Source organism: Symphodus melops, assembly GCF_947650265.1.
Source record: "Symphodus melops genome assembly, chromosome: 7".
Classification (NCBI taxonomy): domain Eukaryota; kingdom Metazoa; phylum Chordata; class Actinopteri; order Labriformes; family Labridae; genus Symphodus; species Symphodus melops.
In genome coordinates this window covers 15,835,236-15,856,330 of record NC_136697.1, presented here as the reverse complement: position 1 = coordinate 15,856,330, position 21,095 = coordinate 15,835,236, and the positions used below count along the sequence as shown (strand labels likewise).

Sequence of the window (21,095 nt, the reverse complement as noted above, 5' to 3'; positions counted from 1 at the left end):
ATTTTAATATTCCTTGTACTCTCACATACAAAGTGATTAAAACTCCCTGGTAAGATCATTATTTTGCCTTTTAAACTCTTAAAGTGAATGATGTGGAATAAATTGTTTCAGAGTAAACTAGGCTGAATGACATACTATGGAGTGAAATTCAACACATCTTCATTTTCAAATGTACAAAGTGTACAAATGTTCCTGTGAGCTGATAAATGCTTTCGATCAGTCTATAAACTGTGTGATCTAATTTTTGTAAGGCATTCTCCCAATTTTGGTCTATGTTTGTAATTGGTTGAACATGCTAGAAGAGGATTGGTTCTCTCCATTTCCTCACCTTCTTTGATTTGCAGGCTGATTTGAGGACAGAAGATAGCTCCATTGAATACAAGGAGCATTTTTGTAGACTTGAACTGGATACTAAAGAAATAACACTATAATACACAGAATGACTTATATTGTGTCCATAATGTTTTCTGCTTACTTATTCATAGAACTCATTTAATCCCATCCATCCTTATAATCTAGTGCACCATCCATGATTACGTATTTATTTAGTCGGTATTTAAGTTCATCCCTCACAGTAGCAGCCCTATAGGCAGGCCTACACAGCAGCATGAATCTGCTCATATTTTCCCTCACTGTTAGGCTCCAATGGGCTTTTGACACACTGGCACATTAATATTACAAATATTCAAATAACTTTATTTAACATTCCGCAGGCTGACAGAGGCAGCGGGAGATTCACAGCCCATTGAGCAAGTGCGCTTCCCTGGGCTAAGTGCCGATTCATCATGGCTGCCTTACTCCTGTCTAATGGCTGCCATCATGGGGTGCGGACACGCGCGCGCACTCACACACACATAAAAACACATCTCGACCATACGCTCAGACACAGCATTCGTTCTTCCATGTGTGCATTTTGAAAATGTAGAATATAGTGTTTAAGGCACATTAATCACAGTATTAACCCTAGTCTTCAACCTTATAAACCTCACTATACACCCCTGTAGAGTTCATTGTTATGGACAGCAACTAGCTGGCCTATCAAGACCATATTGTTTGTTTTGGAAAGACAAATGGATTGAACTAAAGTAAGATAATATTTCTTTCAAATCCTACTTATAACATGTATAACCATTGAATTTCTGGAAGCATTTTCATTCATTTAAAGCTTTTGAGTTTGGATTTATTGGCCTCTTACTGTAAAGTTTTTTTTTATTGTTTTGTTTTCTGCTCCACTGACGCTTTGATTACTTCTTTAGATGTCTTATCTAAGTGGAAAAGATGTGGCAGTTAGGAGCCACAAAGGCCCGCTAAGCTATTAGAGCTTATTCCAGCCCATTTGGCCTCGTCCCCCTCTGTTCCACAGAGTTTACTTCATTTGCAGAGAAGCATCCATGTGTACCCAGCAGCACACTCTAAGACACATACACACCAAGACCTACGAAGTCACCTTGAAGCCCAATTAAGTGAGCGTCTGACTCGTCTTGTTCCTATTAGTCCTATATAGCAGTGAGGACCAGTGTTATGAAGACAAAGATGGAATAGTGGTCGAGAAAAGCAGAGAGTGAAAGACTTCTTGTTTCCATGGCTCTCAAAGGGCTGAATAGGGGAGATGGCAGAAAGCAGTGGTGAAAGAGTGTGACCCAAACAAAGACTCTTTGAATATAAGGCCCAAACAGAGTGTTTGTAATGACCCCAAACACAGACGCACTGCTCCCACTGCAACCACACAGTCAGTCCCTAATAATGCGAGGGGGAATTCTGAGATTTTGCTCGCACATAATGGATATACCAACCACACACAGAGCTGTTCCTATCCCCTATGGAGGTGCAGTTACTCCTACTCCTATTATTTTTCACTCTCTCTGTTTTATTTTCTTCTTTTCTTTGTTGGTTTCTTTCTGTCTGTTTTTTAACCTTAAGTCCTTTTCAGACCGTGTATTTGGTCACTGGGTTTCTTCCCCCTTAGCCTTGCAATGTCATCTCACACTTGGTCTGTACTTGGTTGCTGCACAGGAACTTTTTCAAGGAGACTGCACTTTGACCTGACATCCTATCTTACTCAGCCCTTCCTTTTTTTTCTACTTCATACTTCACATTTCTTCCCCTCTCCTTGCTCAGTGATGGACACTGGGGCCACGGAGGGACACAGGGAGACACACAAAGGACCCCTAACATTCAGCAGATGGCTGGGGCTCCACTTAATTTGCCTATGTCACCCTCGCTGGCAAAACACAAAAGCCCAGCGCTACAAGGGGGCACCACTTCACCCACTCACCCCAACTGTGACCCCCATCAATCAAATTGTGCAACTTATGCTTTTAAGTTATTGCTGCACATTCCCAAAAAACATCACAAAGTGATGCTGCATCTCTGTGTTTCAGAAGTTAAATGATAAGAGAAGAATCTGTTTCAAAAACTGTCTTGACTTTCCAAGTATTCGGCCCCTAAAACCCGCCCTTTTTTCGGATTGGGTTGGCTCCGGCAGGCAGTAATGAAGAGTCTTGGGAAGCCTCTCCACAGTGTCCCCCACATTGGTTTTAGAAAATACGAACAGTCGCCCCTCACATGAGTTTTGATGATTCTCCATCTCCCTCATCAATGTCCATCAATATTAACTGTTCCACTAATAACACAGCAAGATCGGCTTGGTTGGACAGCAGTGGGACACATTTCAATTCTAGGAAATTGTCTCATCCCTTCCTGGAGGTTGTCAGTGGCAGTGTGATAGATGCTGATTTGTCACAGTTGTGTTGTGGAACTTGTGGAGCGACAATTTAATTAGAATTGAATTGTAATTATAGAAGGGCCAATAGAACTCTGTTAATACTACATGCAGAGGGAACAGGTCAACTAAGCAACCAAGATGGATGTGATGGGGACTCAGGATGCATGAGATTAAGAGGCGTTGCTTTTCTATTTTTTTTTATTTATCTCTCTTTTTTATTATTATGATTTTTTTTTTTTTTTTTACAAAAAATGTTGTTTTCCTTTGTTGTTTTCCTCACAACTAGTGGAAACCACTCAAGTAATGCCGTTCACAAAGAACGGAGGTTTAATTTGACTGTTGTTAAAATACTTGACTCATTCAAAAGAGTTTGTCATTAAAAGTATTACATATGATAAATAATGTCAGTAAAGTCAGATTAGGAGTTGAGGAAGAAATACATATTGCAGGTGCCTTTCAAAAATGTCCCTTTGAATGTTACATTTTGTTTGCACCACACAAAAAAAAATTCCCTCCGTTATATTGAATTGTGGGGAAAAATAAAGTTTTTTGAATTAAGCTGAATTGGAATGGAATCAGATATTTACTAACATTTCAAAACCAAGCAAATGAAACCAAAAGTATCTGTCTAGCAGGAACGAACATAATGTTGATTATTATCTGTGTAAATATATGAAGTACTAAAGTGCTAAAAGAACAAAAATAAAACCACGACCGGGAGTGGAAACAAGTTGTCTCACACGTTGTTCACAGGAATTTAGTTCCAGTGATTGTACCTGCTCAGCATTCAGTCAGCTTGGTTAGATTGGTTTTTTAAAGTACGGTAACCCTGTTAGTCTAGAAGTGCATTTCCATCATGCTTTGTGTTGATTCTGTCAATCTTACATGGATGCTTTAAATCAATCAAAGCTCTAAAGTTCAGGACTTTGGGTCAAAGCTTCTAAGATGTTTGCTCTATTTTGTCAGAGGCCAGAATACAAATGGACCAATCCACACTTATCAGCACACATCGACACACAATCCCCTCTCAAGCTGAACTTTGCATTTCCAATTTCTTAACCAAATCACATTTGCCGTAATTCACGCATTTAAAGAAGACAGCATTTAAGCTCTTCTTTAAGTGTCCCGGATTAAGCAAGCCAAATTATTTAACTCAATTTTATGTCTGTTATGACACCAGGAATTATCCTAAACCAACTGGTCTCCCTATAACTGGGCATATCAAACACAACCTCCAAACCTGCGCAATATGCAATTATCCACCAATTAGACAACTCCCATAATCTGAAACGCACCGTTTCATTGTGCAGGTTTAATTGCATGTTTGCACTGACAGTAAACACAGTGTGTGCTTCTCGGGGTCAGGGCAAACCAGAGGAAGAGTCTCTCTTTCAGACTGACAGACAGGAAGTGCCTCTGAAGCTCAATCTGGCAAAAACATCTCTGTGACAAATTATTGATCTTGCCATTGTTGTCACTCCTCATGCCAAGTGCCCCACTGCTATGTGTGTCTTCAGAAGAGAGAGAGAAAAAAAAAAACACTGGAGAAGACAGTGTGTGAATGTTGAATCAAGATAGGGCTGAAGAGGAGTGTGTGTCTTTCAATATGTGTTTGTGTGTATGTGTGTGTGTGTTGGGGAGGCAGTGTCTAAAAAGGGGAAAGAAAAAAGAGCGACTTGGTAATCCTCTCTTTGAGCACTTTGTGCTTTGTGCTCCATTTGTTTACTGAGTTCCCACACTTGCTGGGGGGCTGCAGCTTCTTCTCCCATACCGGAATTACCATAGTCAGACTTGTAGGCAGATATGTGTAGCTATGCTATGCGCACACATTTGTTTTTCCCTGTTTATTACCATGAATATGTGTTTGTTCAGTTTAGATGAGGTGAGAGCTAAAAGTTTCCTCGTCAGCTTGGTAAACTCAGCTTTTATGTAATCTTAAAAATGGGTTGTTTTATATAGTCCAATCAGGCCTGCTGACCTCTCAGTCTCTTTTTTGGCTGCATTGTGTTGTGAAAACCCATCATGCACCCTTGATGCTTTCTCTGGAGCTCAGAAAGAATAGAGTCTGTGTCAACAGGTTGAGTGCTGCCTACATGGTGTCGTAGAAAGAATCTTTTCGCTTGAAAGTGGATTTCTGGAGTTATTGTTCACCAAAGTTTGGAAAACTTAAGAAAAGAAGATTGCAAAAGCGAAAAAGTGTAGATGAGCCAAAAAAAAAAAAAGAACCATTTTGACTCATATTTCAATCCTCACTTGATAAAGAAGTTGAATAAAAGAGATGTCTTCCTTTTTCTGTTTTGTACAAAGGCAATCTCTGTGAATTGTTGCAGTAGTCTGAGTGTTGTTAAATCAAATTCACATGAATGAAATGAATGAATAAAACATTTTGCTACCAATTAAAGATGATATCCCTTGTCTGATCCATCATTTGAAATGTGTTTTACTGAGACAGTCTTGTATGACTGAAAGTGGAAATCAGGCTACTTAGTGACTCATGGTATTCAATAAGAAGATATGGATTATTCTCCAACATGATGCGTGCTTTACCAGAGAGTGTATGTATTTAGTTAGTCTTAGTCTTCTTTATCATTTAAAGGGGGTAACCACAGATTGTACAGTCTTTAAAGTGATTTTAAAACAGTGGTTCCCAACCATTTTCCCTTGGAGCCCCCAACCCCCACTTGTATTTGAGAAAAGCTGAGCCAACAACATGAAAAACTCCCTTCAAAAGAGTTTGTAATTAACCACCACAACCTTATTTGTATCAAAAAAAAAAGAAAATATACTCATAATTAGACTAGATTAGATTGATTTGATATACTGACATTGTGTGTACTTTCCAACTAAACTAACCCTCTGAAACTGTTGTCTTATTTCCATGCAGAGTGCTTGCAAATACAAAAATATCCTCTCGATAAGAAAAAAAGATGTGTGTTACAGTAGTTCGAGGCCAGGCCGCACAGTGGAATGCTTCTTATTCTCAAAGAGAATACTATCTGATTAGTCCAAGTCCGAATAGAGGCAGAAGCTGACAAACAAATGGATTTGCTGTGTCTAGAATGTTCTCTGGGGGAGCTGGATGGGCTGAGATGCAGAGAAGCTGCTTTTGTATTGGAGCCAGCGCAAAGCATAATAAGACCCTTTGGGGAATGAGCGAAACACGGAGCGATAGGGACACAAAAGCACACATGCTCATACACTCAGTCAATTTCACTATCTCTCTCTCTCCCCCCTCTCTCTATCTTTTTATGTCTCTCCTCTTTTTCCCTCTAAACTGACCTTTGTATCTATTGCTTGAAGTGTTCGCCTATCATTCTGGGTTTTTGCTTTGCATGTGAAATTTCCTGACTCTGTCCAAGTTTATTGTGTCAGCCAAGTGTCACGTCAGGCTTCGATGAACACCGACTTTTTTTTTTTTTTTTTTCTTTGGTGGGTTGCTTTGCCTTTATAAGATGGAAGGCAGCAGAAGGCAGAGGATCAGAGTTGGACCCTGGGGCAAGCAACAAGGACTTTGTAAATGAGTGTGAGACTTGTGAGACTCTTAACACCGAGCTTACCCAGCACCACACAACAACTTTACAAAAAGTACTACTTTGTGTTAATGCATATATGCCTGTGTGTGTGTGTGTGTGTGTGTGTGTGTGTGTGTGTGTGTGTGTGTGTGTGTGTGTGTAGGCATCTGTCTGTCTGCTCTACACCCATCCTGGCTTGAATGGGCCAGCAAATCCTTTCCCCTCCCTCCTTTATTCCCACTCTCTATCACATCTTTTCTGCCTCTTTAATTCCCTCTCCACCACTGTCCTCCTTCTCTCGTGTTCTGCTAGGAGAGCAGTCATAAAGAAGAAGTCCAACAATAGAGGTATTAACCAATTGTATACTGAGCTAGCCTGACTCACGCAGTCAATGTGATGCTTTACACTCCTAATGCTGTGTGAATGGGTCTGCTGCTCCCTGAGAACTGCCTATCTGAGTCACTCGGAGTGAGGGGCCCTTTTACCGGCTCTCGTGACCCTGGTCCACGACGCCTGTGCTGGGCCCCGTCCCAGAGCACGCAGTTCTTCATTTTCATAAGCGCTTAATCTGGATTGGAAGGCGCACCATTGTGGAAATGATTTGAGAGGGGGGAGCTTGGGCGGACAAAAGGAGCTTGGCTTTGGGCCTCCTTAGCCCTGTCCCTCCCTTCCTATTCTTCCATGCAGAACCCCAGCAGGAGTGCCTAATTGTTGTATGGAGAGGAAGAGTGATGGGGTGGGGAGTGGATGTCCTACTTAATACTGCCCCCAGTGGAGTACGACAAACCTGGAGATGAACGCAACAATGAGAGAGATAGAGCCAAAGCAAGAAAATAAAATAAAAGTATATATCCACATTTTGCAGTTTACTTATCATTTGATCCAGGTCAGAAGATATCCTGTGATGCCGGCTGATAGTTGAGTTTGGTTTGATTCCTCCAGGTTACACTGCATAAGACTTTGGAGCTGGAATGTGTAACAAACTCAGAGTGAAGCTTTGAAGTGTAATGCTGTTGCCCTGGGCTACTTAGCTCCAGGGTCAAATGAGCTTACACCCTTGATCTGCGTTAGTGCCTTCTGATCTGAAGGATTGCAACGCAGAGGTGTCTGTGTGTATGTGTGTGTGTGTGTGTGTGTGTGTGTGTGTGTACGTGTGTGTGTGTACGTGTGTGTGTGTGTGCTGGCAAATGTGCTTGTGTCTTTATAAATATATATATTTATATATATATTTATATATATATATATATATGTTACAAAAGAGTTTGTATGAGTAGATTTGTGAAACTATTTCTGGTTTTTGTCGTACTTAGATCGTCATGCGCCCTTTTTATTTTGCGTGTATGGACTTCATAGGTTGCAAACATGTTCTTCTACTCACAGAAAGTGGTTGCTATCTAATTAGTATAGTTGTCCACCTGATCTCAGAGCTTTGTTGGTGTTTCTCTTAACCTGCAAATCCTATTTTCTCCCTCCTTCGCGTACTCTTACTCTCCCTCTCTCCGCCTTGGTTTCTCTCTCCCTGCTCACTGCTCCGGAACACCTTAATCCAGTGTGAAAGCAATTGGCTCTCTCAGATCTAATCAATAGAGGGCCAGGGCATCAAGCCAGGGGGAACATCTCTGGCCCCTGCTCAGCTACAATCAATTTGGACCCATCGATTCAGTGATTGAAATACAAAGAGCAGACGCGCTGGACCGTACAGGTGCTTTAGTGTTTGGGTGTGCCAACATGTTATATATCTCCCTGTGCGAGTCTTTCTCTGGATTTATGTCTGTTTGCTTGTGTGTGTGTGTGTGTGTGTGTGTGTGTGTGTGTGTGTGTGTGTGTGTGCGTGTGTGTGTGTGTGTGTGTGTGTGTGTGTGTGTGTGTGTGTGTTTGTCTGCAGTCGTGTGTGTGTGTGTTTTAACCCCGTACGTGTGTATGGCTGTGTGAGTTTGTGTGCAAATTTCTTCACGTGTGTGTATACGGATAGTATGATTTATTTTCGAGCCATCTGTAGTAAAGTGGGAATGGCATTTAATCTAGCACCTCTGAGATGGAGCCAAGAAAAAAAAAAAAAATCATTCCTAATCCAATATGTCCTGCCACGGGAAGGTATGCCGCGTATGTTGTGTGTGCGTGTGTGTGTTAAGTTAGTCTACGCATCTGTGTGCACCTACTTGCCATGTGTCAGGTAATGTTGATGCACTATTGGACGCTGCAGAGTTTAGAAGGACCCCTGCATATATTTGCATGTAAAATGTATGTTTGCATTATGACAGGGAAGCACGCATTACAGCTGACATTTGAGAAGCAACATGACATCTATAAAAATGGGCTGTGTTTTTTTTTTTGTTTTTTTTTTTGCTTTACATCCCACGGGTATGTGTGTAGTCATGCATATATGATGTCATTGAATATCATATTTATGACCATTTGCATGGACCGTGTGCATTCAGTTGTGCGATTTGTTGCAGTGGATGCACAGAGCTGTGGTGCATGTTAACTGCATTCATATCTGTTATTGTTGTAGAATGGAGTTGCGAAGAGCGTGCACATGCTATGCCATAAATGTTTCCATGTTGTCACCTGTTGTAGCCAACATTTGTCTTTAAAACGTAAACCATCTTTACAGCCGTTCAAATGTGTTCTGAATGTGTAAATATAGGTTCGAGTTTCAGTTGTAGAAGAAATGAGCGGTGCAGCAGGGCCATGCTTGAAAACTTTCAAATCCTCTCATGCACACACACACACACACAAACACACGCACGCACACACACACACACACACACACACACACACACACACCTACACACACACACACACTTGTGCTTCTGTACCTTGTTAGTCCTTACCGTATCCTCATGGTAAATGGCTTTCTGCCATTTATACAACTAATCCACTTTCCCTGTTGGCTGTGATGTGTTTTCCCCTTTATTCTCTCCTGGACGAGGTGTTGATGTCTTTCACAAAGTCCACAATGTCACAAAGACCTAATGAGGATGTGTCACACACTTTTAATCCATACACATACCCATACTCTCGCTTTTATCATACACTGACTTTCATCCAGTTTTTTTTTTTCTTATCGATTCATCATTTCTGCCTGTACGGACGAGTCATGTTACTGATAGATCAGTCAAATTAACAAATCATCGTCATCCAATGAAAACAGCTCAACAGCCTTTGGATGCCTGTCTTCCAGATTTGTTTGATTTATGTGAAATTTGCCTTGCAATAAGTCAAATGAATACCGTTAACAGTGCAGAAAGCAGGATTTTGATAGTGTTATGATAGCGTTACCTTCATAGAACCAGTCATACTGTTGTTGTTTTTCAGTGAGCAAAAGTACACATCTTTGTTTCCTTTTTTTCCATTATTCACGTTTCATGTCAATGAATGGCGTCTGGTCTACATCAATACAATCAAAGTTTGATGATATCCATAATACATTGGAGTGTCCTATGGCTACACCCTCTCCAGTCACACACAGAAACAGACACGTATCCATAAGACAGCATGGATTCATACAGCACATGTGCCATTTTCCTAGCTCAGGGCGTATTGACTGAGGCTGACTGATAAAGGTCAGTGCTGTCCACTTTGGAACAGGAAGGTTGGGGAGCTGTTTCTGTGTGTTGATCGCACTTGTCTGTTTGTCTGGAAGGGGATCTAGCCTTCTGATAAGGTTGTGTGGAGGTCATGGAGAAGTAAATATGACATGAATATTGATGTGCTGTGTGGTACCTTTGGAGGATTTCACAGCTGAAGGGGCATCGCGTGCCAGAGAATCCGTTTTTGTTTTTTTTTACCATTCGCTCATTCACGCTATGCAAGCAAAACACATCCTCTTGTCTTTGTCCGGTGAGCAAAGTATAATTCCCTCCACGTCATTCATGTATTATGGTGCTCTAGTCATGCCTGGACCTGATGTCAACAGAAGTTCAGATTTGTGTGTATAAAAGCACACCCATCCTGCAACTTGGGTGGAGTCGTCTGCATTTGGCCGGACTTCCTCTTAACCACATTTATTATCCAGCCGTTTTTATCCTTGTGGTTGCCTATTGTTAGCTTTAGAAGTAATTGCGTGCATTACACTCAGTATGCAATGAGAAGTGGAAGCTTCTTCTTTTTTTTTATTTTTTATTCTGCACTCTGCCACCAACAATTTGAGTGACAAGATGCACTCCTGAGTGCTTTCTCACTTTGTTTTGCCCTCACTTCTCTGGATCTCACACTCTATTTTCCTGATCCTGGTCACTTTTCCTCTTCCCACGCTTCACACATAATTTGTGCCTCTCTTCTGATGCAGAGCATTTTATCATTATTTCCCATTAAGCATAATGGCAGCAGGGGCGATGAGCGGCGGATATGCTTGTGCCGGAGGACGGGATTCATAATTGTATCGATGTAGCTGTTTTTGGCATAGTTGATGTAATTGCCATTTCAGGATTCAGTGCTGTTACTTGTGACCCCTCCATCATATGCTGCACCTCCAACCACGTATCCGCTCATCTGTTCTCAACCTCACCTTCCCACTTTGTCCTGCAAAAGAATCATGATGCAAGCTATATCTAGATATACAGAAGGCTCTGAGCTTTCCGACAGACTTAAATTTTTTTTCGCCTGTTTCCTTTTTATCTTTCACCTGCCTCCAAATCCACTCCACCACTAACCTCTGGCCTCATACTCAATCTGACACCATCTTTGCCACGTGTGAAAATGTCAGTAAAAGCACAACAGGGTGCCAGTGCTTTCTAGAGGGGGATAGGCCAAAAAGAAAAAAACACATCTGTGTTGTTGGGGATGAAAAGGCCTCCAGAGATTACACCCTCTGAGATCATCGCACGGAAACGCAGACGTGCTCCGCTGTTTGATTCCACCACGGGCGCTTGTCTTTGCCAGATTATTTTGGTGTAAACATTGTGTTATGTACGCTCAATTAGTAATCAAATTAGGGGAGTGAAAAACAGTGTGAGAGGACTTTGGTTTTCCAGCTGTTTTATCATTCTACACCTCTGCCACCTTTAAATGTGCATAATGACTCATTCCACATTCACAGGCCTCTACACTCATTAACAGGCCTCAACCCTGAGTCCAGGGGCTGCCTATTTTAGGATACGACGATGTTTGAAGCTATTGTTCAGCCTCACTGAAACAACTCTCAAAGCATTTTAGCATTAAATGTGCTGGAAAAGATTTATGTATCATACAGATAAGCACTTTTTAATGAGATAAAAATGGGCCTCAGAATGTCCTGTTTTCAAAACACACACACACATCTTTTTGGACATAATCTTTCCCTCTTTAGTAGTTAAAACCATTACGGTGGTACACAGATATGTATAAAAACAATTTACAACCTCATTTCCAAAGAGCGGATTTAATCATATTGTATTAAAGATGGTGGAATGAGTCATAAAAACTCACCTCGGTGATCATACAGCTGTTTTAAATGCTGTGCCTTTGCTAATATTGTCATGAATTAAGAGATCAATGGGAATCAAATATGATTTGATAAGAGGTGTCTGGATTTGTGTTCTAAAAAGATCTGATCATTTGTCTTCATGTGGTGCTAATTCCTCTTTTTATAACAGAATCAGTCTCACTGCAGTTTTGTTGAGAGGTAAACACACAGGCTTCACAAAACCTCTATTGACCCACTGTGGAAGACTCTGTTTTGGCCACAGATTAGTAGATCACAGGAGGTAGATTGTTTTCCTCAACAACCAATTGAATCACATGAACTTTTCAGTTCACTGCTTTCGGATTTATTGTTGAGTTTTTTTTTTCCCCTTCTCTAATTATAGTTTATAGGAACGTAAACCTCGGCCAGGAGAAAATCAATCGGTAGGACAGATCTCGTTGGCAAAGGGAGCCAATCTGTCAAAATCAATGTCATTCTAATCCCACACCTGAGGCTGACTCCTTTTACATTTTGCCATGAAGAGGCACAATGTAATATTCATCCAGATAATTTTTACAATCTGTTCTAATGCCAAGCAATTAAGCTGAGTCCGCCAAACAATCCAACATTATTAACAATAATTTTCTGCATTCTCTCCGTTTATAAATGCCAACATACAGTTTTTTCATATCAACATTTAATTAAACTAATTACCTGCTTTTTGCTTCAGTTAATAGTGGACTTTTCTTTGAAAGAAACACATCAAAGAAAATCAATTGTGTACAAATAACAACAAAGCTCATGGTTCTGCTTGATCATAAAAGACAAAAGAAAATTCTAATTTACATACAGGCAATTCTTACCTGCTTCCATGTCTTTTGTTGTTGTTGTTTTTTTAAAATCGTTATTCTGCATCACTATCTCTATGCATCGATACTCAAAGCTGCCAGAATGTTTGTTCCAATATCCTTTCATTTGTATTTTCCAGAAACAATGAAAACATTTTTTTCCCAATTTGACACCAGCATGTTCACGTTACATATCAGCCAAAGCAGTGCAGTACACAGGTAAAGGGTCCGAGTACAACTGTTGAGGAGGATCAGTTTCATTTGGCATGTTTCCCCACGTCCTCATTGTATACAGAAAGCAAAGGTACATCTCTGAACAAACAACCACATTCTGTTCTTCCCTAATTATTTCCCAGCGCAACAATATATTGTTTACCCTGAAAGTCAGAGAGTTTCAGCCCTGCTAGTGACAGAACAACAATTAGAAAAAAAAATGGTTTGAAGGCCATAAATATAATAGACAGTGTTGAACCAAGAGACAGCAAAAGAGCAAAAAGAGCAGGAGTGGGCATCTTTGGTTAACTGCTATAGATTAATTGATCCAGCCATGAAGTTAATGAGCTAGATCCTTTTTAAAAGAGACAAGTGCTGAGACAGAGGGAGCTAATGGTCTCTCACAACTTGAAGTGGTAAGAAAGAGAAAGCTATTTATCTCGGAACATATACTTTATTCGCTGCGTGACAGAATCGCAAGGTAATTGACGGGGCCTGTAACTGCAGATTTTATGACCTCATTCAGATTATCCTTCAAGTCAAGACAACTCAGACAACTGAAAACACAGAGGCTGATTTCGGAGCTGAAAAGCCTTTTCCTGAGAGTTTACAACGATTAAACTTGACATTGAAAGTGTATATATATCCTTACACCATCATTTCAATGTGTCTTAAGTGGTTTTATGCAAGGCTTCTGCGCGTTCAATTTTGCAATCCAAATTAATTTAGAGTGATTGAATCAGTTTTGCAATCATACAGCAATCAACACTGACAATAAAATGCTCCCTGCTCACATAACTTCCACGAACGGTTTTCACCCCTCATCAGCTAACCCCCCAACTCCCCTTTTTTTTCTCTCTCTCTCCCTCTTGGTTGGTAGTGGGCAGAGAGCCTGGTCAATGCCCTTCTAGCTTCTGATTACGCTGTAGATTGTCGTGCAAGTACATGTTACTGCCTGCTGAGCAGCGATATGTTCCGGAGAGCGTCTTTTTCTCTACTGCCTTGCCAGCTGAGGATGGATTGGCACAGCAGAGGTTTCCTGGAATACCAATACCTCCTCTTCCTCCTCTTCTCTCTCTCTCTCTGTCTCTCTCTCTCTCTCTCTCTCTCCTCTTTCTCCCTGACCAGTCCTCTATCTGACAGATATGCTCCCTGCTTTGGCACACAGCTGCATTTTCCTGGAAATAAAATTGACCTGAGCCAATGTGCCATGCGCGATACGGAGCAGTCAACTGCCAACAAAACACCCCGTTATGACGAGCCTGCGTGGAGCTATGGAGATTATAACGCTCTCTTGATTTATATCTTGTGATGCATGCACACACACACATACACACACACACGCACATGCATTCACACACATGCAGACACGACTCAGAAAAGCCAGATTTCTCAGTCGGCTGGTCTGTCATTGGCCGGCTGTTGAAAGAGAAAGTGTGGGCCAAGAAAAAAAAAAAAAAAAAAAACTGGCTGGGAGGTTACCATGGTAACAGCCTGCCCATGGGCGTGGGCTGTCTGCAAAATTGTGTGCTGGTTTGTTACAGCTCACACACACACATTCATACAAATGCATGCACACGTCTTATTTTATTTATTTATTTATTGTGGCCAGAATGTGCCTTCCTTCATTCATTGTCTTGCAGACACCTGCTCCATTCATTAGCATTCGCAGTCAGACTGTTGGATTTCACAACCACATGTGAAACAAACAGATATTTTGGATATCGCACAATAACACGCACACCTATTTATTATCTGAACAATGTCTCATTTTTTTAGCTATTGCTTTCATGGAATAAAACTGTAGGCTACTGAACTACCATTATTTACTGAATGTGGGACATGAAAATGTGCGTAAAAAAAATAAATATATTTTGGTAATGCAGTTAAGTCTGTTTCTGCTTCATTGTCTCTTCTGCAAAGACTTTTTCCTTTCATGCAAAGACTATACACTGCAATATATATGGCTTGGAGTTTCAAAGGTAGCCTAATTGGGGGATATATCTCTATCTCGTGGGAGTTGAACAATTGTTCACTTCTGCAGTGTCAGACATTGCTGTATGGGCTAGTTGAGAGGACAGGTATGTGAAGATGAGCGGTGTTGGTTGAAGAAAACCAAAGCAGCAGAAAGTTTAGAAGAGTTGTGTGGATGTGTGTGTGCGTGGGTGGCTGTGATTGTGGGTGTAGGTGTGTGTTTTATCAGGGAAGAGTGGCTCTGACAGGGCCTCGAATGGACAGATGATTAATGATCAGGGGGAGTGCTCTGTGGGAAGAACTCTTCAGCGCCGCTGCCCTTAACAAAAGCAGACGAGGTATGCTCAAAGGGCTGCACTCTTTCAAACATCCCTTTATTCTTGAGAAAAAAGAAAAAAACTCTTCGGCCCTCTTGTATTCCGCCGCACATTCTCCCTTTTCTGGGAGATTAGAAGGTGATGATAGGGAGGTGGTGGAGACTTACACTGACCAGACTCGCCACAGTGATGTCACTACTATGAACCCTGGATGCCTTTTGTAGAAAAGAAATGACCCCACTTGTGAGAAGAACACATTTTACTCTAAGTTTTTGGACTGAAAGGTTTCCCCATGAGTTCCCTGCTGACACAATTTGGCAGTTTGAGAAAAATGCTGAAATTTCCTTGAATCCGTTTCTATCAATGAATAAATCATAACCCTAAAAGGCATTTTACTATGACTTTCAATATCCTGCGGGCATTTTCTTAGAACTCTGACAAGCCTTTGTTTCCTTTGCTTCTGTCTCGAATAATTGTATAGTTGCATTCAATGACCTTGCAGAGAAATAGAACACCTTGGTTGGAAAAAGCAGCTCATTACAAGGATTGTGTCGGCAAAATGAACAATGACAGATGAGCAAGACTGAATACCAATTGGCTGCCGCACTGATTGCCTTTTTGTTTTAAGATGTTGGCCGTCCTGGCGGGTTTTGTGTCCTCTGTCAAACAAATGTGTTTCACCCCTCAACTGGTATTTCACTCAGATTATATTTTCTGTTTTATCTCATGAACGAATCTACGCAGGCATGCACTGGGTATGTAAGCAGCCTCTGGTGGTTTGGGTGGGATCGAGCTGTCTTTTCTATGTGACTGAGCAACAAAATAGTCAAATAGGGGTCAACTGGGGTCTTGACCCGATCATAAGTCTGTCTGCATGAGTGTTTGTGAGCGAGGGGGTGTTTGCATGACTCCAAAGCCTGTTAAGACTGTGATCCATCCCATGTGATGGATGTGGGCTGGGGTTAAGGGTGTATTCAGGGGGCTAAGAGTTGTACTAAAAGGTCCTGGACACTAAATCGCAATATGTGCCTCAGTGTCTGTCAAACTCCCTCCATTTATCATTTCAAGCCTAAGATAAGAGAATATGATATTTTAGAAGGAAAAAAAATATATATATAGTAAATTTAGTGGTTTAGTCAAAAAGACTGCATACATTTTTTGAGGGATGGTATCTGTTAAGATAAGATTTTTTAGTCAAATACACTCTTTTTGTGGAAGGAAATGTCTTAACATGAGTTATAACTTGAATGTGTTTCAGCTTGGTGCTGACAGTCAATATCGGAGTGCTGGATGAATTTCTTTGAATAAACATTTAAAGATAAATAGCTCATATTACAGAATTGAACACTCTGCTTTGAACCTTGGATTTATCACTAAAGTTGAATAATTTTCCACATCAGATGGAGCGAACGTTTGACTGCATTTATCCTGATTTGCTGCCAAAACCCTCATAACTATATTTCAGAGTAATACTGAAGGGAAAGTGAGGGGAGAACTGGGTGTACTTTAACTTAGATTGGGTTTTTCTTTGTGTGGGGGAAACCATTTCCAAACTTATCCTGGTCAAAGTCCTTTGCTTCCCACAACTCAATTTCTGTGTCATCTCACACACACCTGGTAATGCTTGCTTATTTCACTGCCACAATAAATCTCATGTCTGTAATTACTGATTCATGGTTGGCTTCTGTTATTGTGTCTGCTGCTCAAATGAACTAATAAAATGAACTATATACATTGAGGCTGCACAATTAATCTATGTTTCATTCATTATCGTGACACAAGCTTTTGCATGAACACATTGCAAAAGCAACAAACCCCACTCACTTTGCATACATTTAACCTTTACGATGGAGGCCTGGGTGTAATAGCAATGCTTTCACACCATTTCAATGCAGTCGCGTGAAATTTCAGTGAGCTCTGCTTGTGCCAAATTAGTTTTAACAAAAGAAGAAAAAAAAAGTTTGGGGATTTTTGTCCAAGTCAGAAAGGACACAGATTTAAAAAATAACACACTTCACATCAACTGAATATGTATTTTAGAACTTCACCTTTTACAGGCACCTTATGAGCCATGGTGCAACTGTGCCTCCATTTGATGATTTGATCATTTTTAAAGCCTGCTCACAGAGACTAGCTTATATGCACGTGTTGCCATTGACCTGGCCAATAATTTAGTTATGTAGCAAAAAACAAGTTTTTTTTCTTGGAATTTGTAAATGTATGGTATGAACAGGTCTGACCTTGCCGATGATTGATGTCTTTGTCATGAAAAACCTGAAGAGGAAGAACACCTGCTGGGAAAATGACTGACAGTGCAGACATCATCACCCCATCGCTTCCAGCTCCGACATGAGGTCATCACACTAGACTGTGATGAGTAGCAAACGTTGATCTACAGATGCCATTCCCTCCATCAACTGTAGTGAGCTAGAAAGAGGATGAGGTAGAGAGAAAGACGGCCACCTCTAACAAGGATCCAACCCTGTCAATCAAGGCAAGGAAAGCAACAAGGGGAGTAAAAGGCAGGAGAACAGAAAGAACAATTTATTGCCAGTGGGACAGACGAAAAAAGATGTGAGGGCAGAGAAGGAGTGAGCAGGAGAGGAGGAGAGAACAATGCAGAGAGAATCCTGCCGAGACTGCTTGAAAGGGGAGGAATGTTTTGGGTTTTTTACATGCAGCCAGTTCAGTTGTGGGTTATTCTACCACTTGGGAGACTAATTGCTTGTTGATCTAATGCTCTATCCCCTCCTGTCCCTGAAAACCAACACATCTGATGAGTGATGGGTCTATGCCTTTTTTTCCCCTGGTGGGATGAAAACCCTTGGCCTCATCCAATACAAATATTCACAAATCAGAAGAAAAGACTTTGGGCTGAGTTCCAACTTCATGAGGCATAGCGCTACTCAGCTAGCTATTACAACAAGACCTCTGAGGTTTTGCTAACATTGTTCACTTCACTTTCTCATTCGCTTGCTCTCTGTCTCTGCACATATCTGTTTCTGACTCCCTCTCACTCTGTGGGGCAGATCTGTGAGCAGCTAATTAATGAGTTTAATGCTAGGATTCATGCACATATTACGTGTTAATTAGAGAAAGAGCCCCAGCTCAAACATCAGAGTTCTAATCTAGACGGACATTCATCCTGTGCTGGGTGTGAAGTGTTTTTATGTGTGTCGCAATCGCTGCCTGTTTGTTTTTGCCTGCCTGTCACTTATCTCCCCCCCCCCGTCGTGCCGATCGCAGTATCTTCATTTGTCCAAGGAGAGGCAATGAATTATCTCAGATTGTGCGGAACATATGTTCGTCAAGTGGCGGAAAATGTGGGCGCACCATTTCATTTAATGGGGTCAGCGACAGCTACATGTTGTCGTTGTGTACGTCATTCTCGATGCAACAATAGCACAGTATGGAAGTGTTTCTCAGGGTGTGTGTTTGTGAGTGAAATGAGAGTATACCGTATACATGCGTGCATGCATTCTGCTGCTCGCGTCCCTGCTTGAAGAGATTTTTTGCATCCGCCAGCGGATTCAGCTCGGCTTCCCCTGCTTTGCTCCTCACTTTCGCCCATTTACGAGTGTCCCTGCAAGCGACTGTCTGTCTGTAAACACACAACCCAAGGGCAGGACCCACAGCACAATATTCTGCTCACACCCCATTAAACACACACTGAACAAGTTATTGTGATCCCCTTTCATAGCCTGGGCGGTAGATTTGAAGCCGGCCTATCTGTGTGTGTGCGTGTGTGTGTGTGTGTGTGTGTGTGTGTGTGTGTGTGTGATGGCCACACGCACAAATCCGCCTGGATGTATGAATTTTATACAGCAAAGATGATGACACATAACTTCTCTCCCCATCTCTCACTGAAAATGAATTTTTGATCTGTGTTTTATCGTCTTGTAATCTCCGATATCTCTGGACATTATTGTTGTATAAAATGGCTCTGCAGATGGTTTGTGCTTCCCCTTATGGCCTGGGAGGGTTTTTAAGAGTCTCAATGTTCCTGTATCAGAAGAAGGTAGTGTCTCACACATGAAATCTGTGATTTACAAGTCAAGGGAGGATGCAAAAATCTTCACTTGTAGACATGATACTAGGGGGGAAAAAAACATCTTTACAGTCGTCTCTTACAAACCATGTGTAACTCCCTTTACTCTTCCTTACTTTTATCTTCGGTTTAAATTCCGCTCTCAGGAGCATCCACACAGCAGCAATATGTTTTGCCTCAGGTGAATTCTCATGCATGTTAGCTGTGGCATGCCTGTTGTTTTATAGGGTGTTTGTGCTTGTTTTGGTCTGATCAGAGTGTCTGTATTTTTTAGATGCTCTGGCTGTGGACTGTGTTTGTGACTAGACATGAGGTCAGTCAATTAGCTTCTGGTGTGTCTGAAAACGCCACCAAAGGAGATAGGAGAGCATGATGTCTTTCTTGTATTTGCTCGCTCTTACTTTATCAGTCTGTTCTTTGCTTACAGCCCCATCAGAGAGGCTGGGAAGAGAACTGGAAGAGTCATAAAATGGGAGCCCATACTTTTTGCAGCAGCAGCAAGTGAAGCTGACTTCAGCTACCAAACCAAGACTGTCAGTGCATTTTTTTAATAAAGCGCACAATGTTTTAATTAAAGCTTAAAAGCCAGTTCATACAAAGGTCTAAAGGTTTTTCTAAAAGCCCACTGTGCTACATTCTCCTCTGTTTGACCCAGCAGTCAGGTGGAATGGGACCAACTCCTCGCTCATTATTGCTTTAAATTACTCTCCATTATCAGAGCTCCTCGCTAGTATCGTAAAAGATGGCTCGTACTCAGATACAATAGAACCAATTTGTTAGAAGTAAATGCAATGCTGGTTTAATCCATTTCTTTTAATAACTGAAACCCTTTATTTAGTTGATCTGTCCCGTCCACAGACCTTGTATTTAATCTCTTGTTCTTAATACTTACCTGAGCTGCAAGTGCTTTGTTTTCAGAAAGCAATTCTCCGACAGAATAGAAACAGATTGAGAAAAAGGAATATGACTTGTGGTTTTATTCAGGTTATACCCAACATGCCATTTTTTAGAAATGTTAAAACCTATACCATCTTTTGCTCAGGCAAATAGCCGCAGCTGGAGAAACTGCAAGATTCATGTCCAATTAAATTTATGACCCCACCCCCCTCTGGAGTGCAGTAGCACCGCAGCCTTCTCCACCTGCTAAAATATTAGACATTTATCATAGTTATTATAGTCAGTAAATCCTTCCTCACGCTGCACATACTCCTCAGCTTTGTATTCTTTTGGGATATGAGAGCAAATGGATTAGGTTATTGCCTGGACTGAGGCACAGTGATATCAGCAACAATAATCTTTGTCCTCTTCCATGGCCTTTAGAATATAGGGCTTGAACACATCAACTCAACCTCTACGATTCTGAAATGGCATTGACTTATGCTGCCATATGCACACAGTCAGGCGCGTAGTGTTGTACCTCTGGGAATAGAAATATAGTCACTTATAGTAAAAGTGTGGATTACATTCCAGTTGTAAAAAAAAAATGCTGTGATCTGATTTTTCAAAATGGGTCTAGTAAAATGTTACTGCTAGAACTATTCAGTCTTCCTTTTCTTTTTGTTTCTTTACTTCACTTTTTTGACCTTTTCCCTGTGGATTGAAAAAAAACCCAGAAAGATTATATCACTTCTTTGATGTTTGGTAGTAAATCTGAATTGAATTATTTTGACATGCTTGCTTATTAAGTCTAATGAGTCTGCCCATGGATATATATATATATATATATATATATATATATATATATATGTATATATATATGTATATATATATATATATATTAGTAAGTTAGCTTCGCTTAGCTTACATATTGAAAACACAGGGAAACCAGAGGTTAAACACGTCCTCGAAAGCTCTGTAATAAACAATCTTCAAACAACATACATCTAATATGATCACACTGCATGTACATTTGCTGTGCAGAGCTCGGGTACAGCTAATGGAGATCCTAACAAATAAACAAATTAACAAATGTGGTACTGAAAAAAACATGTTTGGGATAACCATCAGCCTGCGCTTTCTCTACATTAATTTTATTCTTTTGTTGTTTAATTCCTTGTTTTTGAGTTTGTTTG

The 21,095-nt window shown here is 40.9% G+C and overlaps 1 protein-coding gene across 2 annotated transcripts in view; it reads left to right on the top strand.

Annotated features, from left to right (window-relative positions):
* The window catches only part of ephb1 (EPH receptor B1), a 147,531-nt gene that overhangs the window by 66,109 nt on the left and 60,327 nt on the right, over positions 1-21,095 (top strand). The window lies entirely within an intron of this gene.